The sequence below is a fragment of the Pseudophryne corroboree genome, chromosome 5 (assembly GCF_028390025.1).
Source record: "Pseudophryne corroboree isolate aPseCor3 chromosome 5, aPseCor3.hap2, whole genome shotgun sequence".
NCBI classification, from domain to species: domain Eukaryota; kingdom Metazoa; phylum Chordata; class Amphibia; order Anura; family Myobatrachidae; genus Pseudophryne; species Pseudophryne corroboree.
This window is the reverse complement of record NC_086448.1, coordinates 264693841-264699840: the sequence shown is the minus strand read 5'-3', so window position 1 is coordinate 264699840 and position 6000 is coordinate 264693841. Positions and strand designations below refer to the sequence as shown.

The 6000-nt window shown below is 46.5% G+C and overlaps 1 protein-coding gene across 2 annotated transcripts in view; it reads right to left on the bottom strand.

Moving 5' to 3' along the window:
• The window catches only part of GPD1L (glycerol-3-phosphate dehydrogenase 1 like), a 112407-nt gene that overhangs the window by 42312 nt on the left and 64095 nt on the right, over window positions 1-6000 (bottom strand). The gene's annotated exons all lie outside the window — the stretch shown is intronic.

Here is a 6000-nt window from a genome sequence, read left to right as displayed (position 1 = left end):
GCGGATGGTCTCCTGAGGGATCTCCTCCCAGACCTGGACTAAAGCATCCGCCAACTCCTGGACAGTCTGTGGTGCAACGTGGCATTGGTGGATGGAGCGAGACATGATGTCCCAGATGTGCTCAATTGGATTCAGGTCTGGGGAACGGGTGGGCCAGTCCATAGCATCAATGCCTTCGTCTTGCAGGAACTGCTGACACATTCCAGCCACGAGGTCTAGCATTGTCTTGCATTAGGAGGAACCCAGGGCCAACTGCACCAGCATATGGTCTCACAAGGGGTCTGAGGATCTCATCTCGGTACCTAATGGCAGTCAGGCTACCTCTGGCGAGCACATGAAGGGCTGAGCGGCCCCCCAAATAAATGCCACCGCACACCATTACTGACCCACTGCCAAACCGGTCATGCTGGAGGATGTTGCAGGCAGCAGAACGTTCTCCTTGGCGACTCCAGACTCTGTCACGTCTGTCACATGTGCTCAGTGAGAACCTGCTTTCATCTGTGAAGAGCACAGGGCGCCAGTGGCGAATTTGCCAATCTTGGTGTTCTCTGGCAAATGCCAAACGTCCTGCACGGTGTTGGGCTGTAAGCACAACCCCCACCTGTGGGCGTCGGGCCCTCATACCACCCTCATGGGTGGAAATTTACTAAGCTCCCAATTTTGACCGAGATGGTGTTTTTTCTTCAAAGTGTCATCTCGGGAATTTACTAAACTCAAATCACGGCAGTGATGAGGGCATTCGTATTTTTTTGGAACTCAAAGAAAAAAATTACGAATGAATACACCATCGGTCAAATACGCCTGTTATTTGGTAGAACTCTGTAATTTACTAAAAAGTGTAATTCACAAACACTGCCGGCAATAGCCAAACACTGCCGTGAAATAATACAAATCGTAAAAAAATGCTAAAATAAAACAGACCTGCTTTTTTTAACCGTGTTCTGATAGGCATGCACGGATCCATGAGATCCGTGCATGTTCATCAGTAAGAAGGGGTGGGAAAGTGTTAAATTTGCTGGAAAAAAATGCGTGGGGTCCCCCCTCCTAAGCAAAACCAGCCTCGGGCTCTTTGAGCCGGTCCTGGTTGAAAAAATATGGGTAAAAAAATGACAGGGGTTCCCCCATATTTAATCAACCAGCACCGGGCTCTGCGCCTGGTCCCAAAAATACGGGGGACAAAAAGCGTAGGGGTCCCCCGTATTTTTGAAACCAGCACCGAGCTCCACTAGCCAGGTACATAATGCCACAGCCGGGGGACACTTTTATATTGGTCCCTGCGGCCCTGGCATTACATACCCAACTAGTCACCCCTGGCCGGGGTACCCTGGAGGAGTGGGAACCCCTTAAATCAAGGGGTCCCCCCCTCCAGCCACCCAAGGGCCAGGGGTGAAGCCCGAGGCTGTCCCCCCCCCATCCAAGGGCGGCGGATGGGGGGCTGATAGCCTTTTTGTAAAAATGTGAATATTGTTTTTAGTAGCAGTACTACAAGTCCCAGCAAGCCTCCCCCGCAAGCTGGTACTTGGAGAACCACAAGTACCAGCATGCGGTGGAAAACCGGGCCCGCTGGTACCTGTTGTACTACTACTAAAAAAATACCCCAATAAAAACAGGAGACACACACCTTGAAAGTATAAGTTAATTACATACATGCACACCTCCAAACATACATACTTACCTATGTTCACACGAGGGTCGGTCCTCTTCTCCATGTAGAATCCATGGGGTACCTGTGGGAAAAATTATACTCACAGACAGACACTACAGGAGCACACAGCCAATCAGGAGGATGCCACGACGTGGCGCTCCCCGATTGGCTGAAGGAACCCTCTTAGACAGAAGTCAAGGGGGGTTCCTGGCAGTCGGGGAAAGGGGTCCCATGTGAAAACATGGGGCCCCTTTCAGTGTGTGGTCGGGTGTCCGTTTTTTTTTTTTGGCAAAGTACGTGGATTATAAAAAGGACAGAAGAGGACCGACCTACACTGGATTATGTGAGTATAATTTTTCCCACAGGTACCCCATGGATTCTACATGGAGAAGAGGACCGACCCTGGTGTGAACATAGGTAAGTATGTATGTTTGGAGGTGTGCATGTATGTAATAAACTTATACTTTTCAAGGTGTGTGTCTCCTGTTTTTATTGGGGTATTTTTTTAGTAGTAGTACAACAGGTACCAGCGGGCCCGGTTTTCCACCGCATGCTGGTACTTGTGGTTCTCCAAGTACCAGCTTGCGGGGGAGGCTTGCTGGGACTTGTAGTACTGCTACTAAAAACAATATTCACATTTTTACAAAAAGGCTATCAGCCCCCCATCCGCCGCCCTTGGATGGGGGGGGGGGGGGGGGGGGGGGGGACAGCCTCGGGCTTCACCCCTGGCCCTTGGGTGGCTGGAGGGGGGGGACCCCTTGATTTAAGGGGTTCTCACTCCTCCAGGGTACCCCGGCCAGGGGTGACTAGTTGGGTATGTAATGCCAGGGCCGCAGGGACCAATATAAAAGTGTCCCCCGGCTGTGGCATTATGTACCTGGCTAGTGGAGCCCGGTGCTGGTTTCAAAAATACGGGGGACCCCTACGCTTTTTGTCCCCCGTATTTTTGGAACCAGGACCAGGCGCAGAGCCCGGTGCTGGTTGATTAAATATGGGGGAACCCCTGTCATTTCCCCCCCCATATTTTTTCAACCAGGACCGGCTCAAAGAGCCCGAGGCTGGTTTTGTTTAGGAGGGGGGACCCCACGCATTTTTTTCTCTCGAATTTTTAACAATGTTTTACTTTTTACGAAAGGTGCACAATGAAGCCCAGCACGGATCTCACAGATCCGGACGAGATTCATTGTGTTAATGTCGGCAGTGTCTTACAATTCACTCCCGTAAAACACTGCCAAAAAATACGAATGACATCGGAAAATACGAAAATGCAGAATACGACAGCTTAGTAAATTAGTCGTAATAAATTCAAAAAGTTGCAATTTTACACTTGCGATGTCATTCGTGTTTGAACTTTAACCTCATTCGGAAAAATACGAATTTTAGTAAATATACCCCATGGAGTCTGTTTCTGATCGTTTGAGTAGACACATGCACATTTGTGGCTTGCTGGAGGTCATTTTGCTGGGCTCTGGCAGTGCTCCTCCTGTTCCTCCTTGCACAAAGGCGGAGGTAGCGGTCCTGCTGCTGGGTTGTTGCCCTCCTACGGCCTCCTCCACGTCTCCTGATGTACTAGCCTGTCTCCTGGTAGCGCCTCCATGCTCTGGACACTACGCTGACAGACACAGCAAAACTTCTTGCCACAGCTCGCATTGATGTGCCATCCTGGATGAGCTGCACTACCTGAGCCACTTGTGTGGGTTGTAGGGAGGTCATACAGGCACGTGGAGACCACACACACTACTGAGCCTCATTTTGACTTGTTTTAAGGACATTACATCAAAGTTGGATCAGCCTGTAGTGTGTTTTTCCACTTTAATTTTGAGGGTGACTCCAGATCCAGGCCTCCATGGGTTAATAAATTTGATTTCCAGTGATAATTTTTGTGTGATTTTGTTGTCAGCACATTCAACTATGTAAAGAACAAAGTATTTAATAAGAATATTTCATTCATTCAGATCTAGGATGTGTTATTTTAGTGTTCCCTTTATTTTTTTGAGCAGTATATATATATATATATATATATATATATATATATATATATATATATATATATATATATATACACACATATATATATATATACACATACATACACACACACACACTGGGGCAAAAAAGTATTTGGACAGCCACCAATTGTGCAAGTTGACCCACTTAAAAAGATGAGAGGTCTGTAATTTCCATCATAAGTACACTTCAACTGTGAGAGACAGAATCTGAAAAAAACACCAAAAAAAACAACCTAGGAAAATCACATTGTATGATTTTTAAACAATTTGTATATTCTTGCGGAACATTTGGACAAAAAGTTTAACTCAATACTTTGTAACATAACCTCGGTTGGCAATTACAGAGGTCAAACGTTTCCTGTAGTTCTTGACCAGGTTTGCACACACTGTAGCAGGTATTTTGGCCCACTCTTCCATGCAGATCTTCTCTAGCTCTGTCATGTTTTGGGGCTGTCGCCGGGCAACACAGACTTTCAATTCCCTCCACAGATTTTCTAATGGGTTGAGGTCTGGAGACTGGCTAGGCCACTCCAGGACCTTGAAATGCTTCTTACGGAGCCACTCCTTAGTGTCCTGGGCGGTGTGTTTGGGGTCATTGTCATGCTGGAAGACCCAGCCACATTCCATCTTCAATGCTCTTACTGAGGGAAGGAGGTTTTTGCCCAAAATCTCACAATACATGGCCCCATTAATCCTCTCCTTAATACGGATCAGTCATCCTGTCCCCTTTGCAGAAAAGCAGCCCCAAAGCATGATGTTTCCACCCCCAGGCTTCACTGTGGGCATGGTGTTCTTGGGATGCCATTCATCATTCTTCTCCCTCCAAACACGGCGAGTGGAGTTTATACCAAAAAGTTCAATTTTGCTCTCATCTGACCACATTACATTCTCCCAATCCTCCTCTGGGATCATCCAGATGGTCACTGGCAAACTTTAGACCAGGCATGTCCAAACTGCGGCCCTCCAGCTGTTGTGAAACTACATATCCCAGCATGCCCTGACACAGTTTTGCTGTCAGAGAATGCTAAAGCTGTGTCAGGGCATGCTGGGATGTGTAGTTTCTCAACAGCTGGAGGGCCGCAGTTTGGACGTGCCTGCTTTAGACGGACCTGGACATGTGCTGGCTTAAGCAGGGGGACCTTTCGGGCACTGCAGGATTTCAATCCATGATGATGTAGTGTGTTACTAATGGTAACCTTTGTGACTGTGGTCCCAGCTCTCTTGAAGTCATTGACCAGATCCCCCCCGTGTAGTTCTGGGCTGATTCCTCACCATTCTCAAGATCATTGATACCCCACGAGGTGAGATCTTGCATGGAGCCCCAGGTCGAGGGAGATTGTCAGTGATCTTGTATTTCTTCCATTTTTTAATAATTGCGCCAACAGTTGATCTCTTCGCACCAAGCTGCTTACCTATTGTCGAGTAGCTCATCCCAGCCTTGTGCAGCTCTACAATTTTGTCCCTGGTGTCCTTAGACAGCTCTCTGGTCTTGGCCATGGTGGAGAGGTAGCAGTCTGACTGTTTGAGGGTGTGGACAGGTGTCTTTTATACAGATAACCAGTTCAAACGGGTGCCATTAATACAGGTAACGAGTGGAGGATAGAAGAGCTTCTTAAAGAAGAAGTAACAGGTCTGTGAGAGCCAGAAATCTTGCTGCTTGGTAGGTGTCCAAATATTTATTTTCCACAAGAATATACAAGTAAATTGTTTAAAAATCATACAATGTGATTTCCTGTGGGTTTTTTTCAGATTCTGTCTCTCACAGTTGAAGTGTACCTATGATGGAAATTACAGACCTTTCTCATCTTTTTAAGTGGGTCAACTTGCACAATCGGTGGCTGTCCAAATACTTTTTTGCCCCACTGAATAGATCTCTGTGAAACATGGGGAAAAATTGTGGATAACATTTTAATCATGCCTAATTGGATACCCCCCCATTGTCTTAAAATAACATACGAGTGCTCTGTATATTACAGTGTTCAGTGTGGTGAAAGGTATCAAATACACAACAGAAATCATGTTAGGTCCAACAATACCACAGACTTAACAGTAGTGATGAGCGGATTCGGTTTTACTCGGTTCTCAAAACGGCATCTTATTGGCTATCCAAAACACGTGACATCCGTGAGCCAATAAGATGCCATTTTGAGAACAGAGTAAAACCGAATCCGCTCATCACTACTTAACAGTCAAAAGTAACAGACATGAATTCCCCACGATTCTTACAAATTATTGCAGGACTTAACTAAAATAAATCAATAAAGTAAAAAGGTATGTGGCTTACATAACAGGTATGTGTTATTCTTCAATTTCCTGAGTAGAGAGGGACAAGTAATCCCTGGCTGT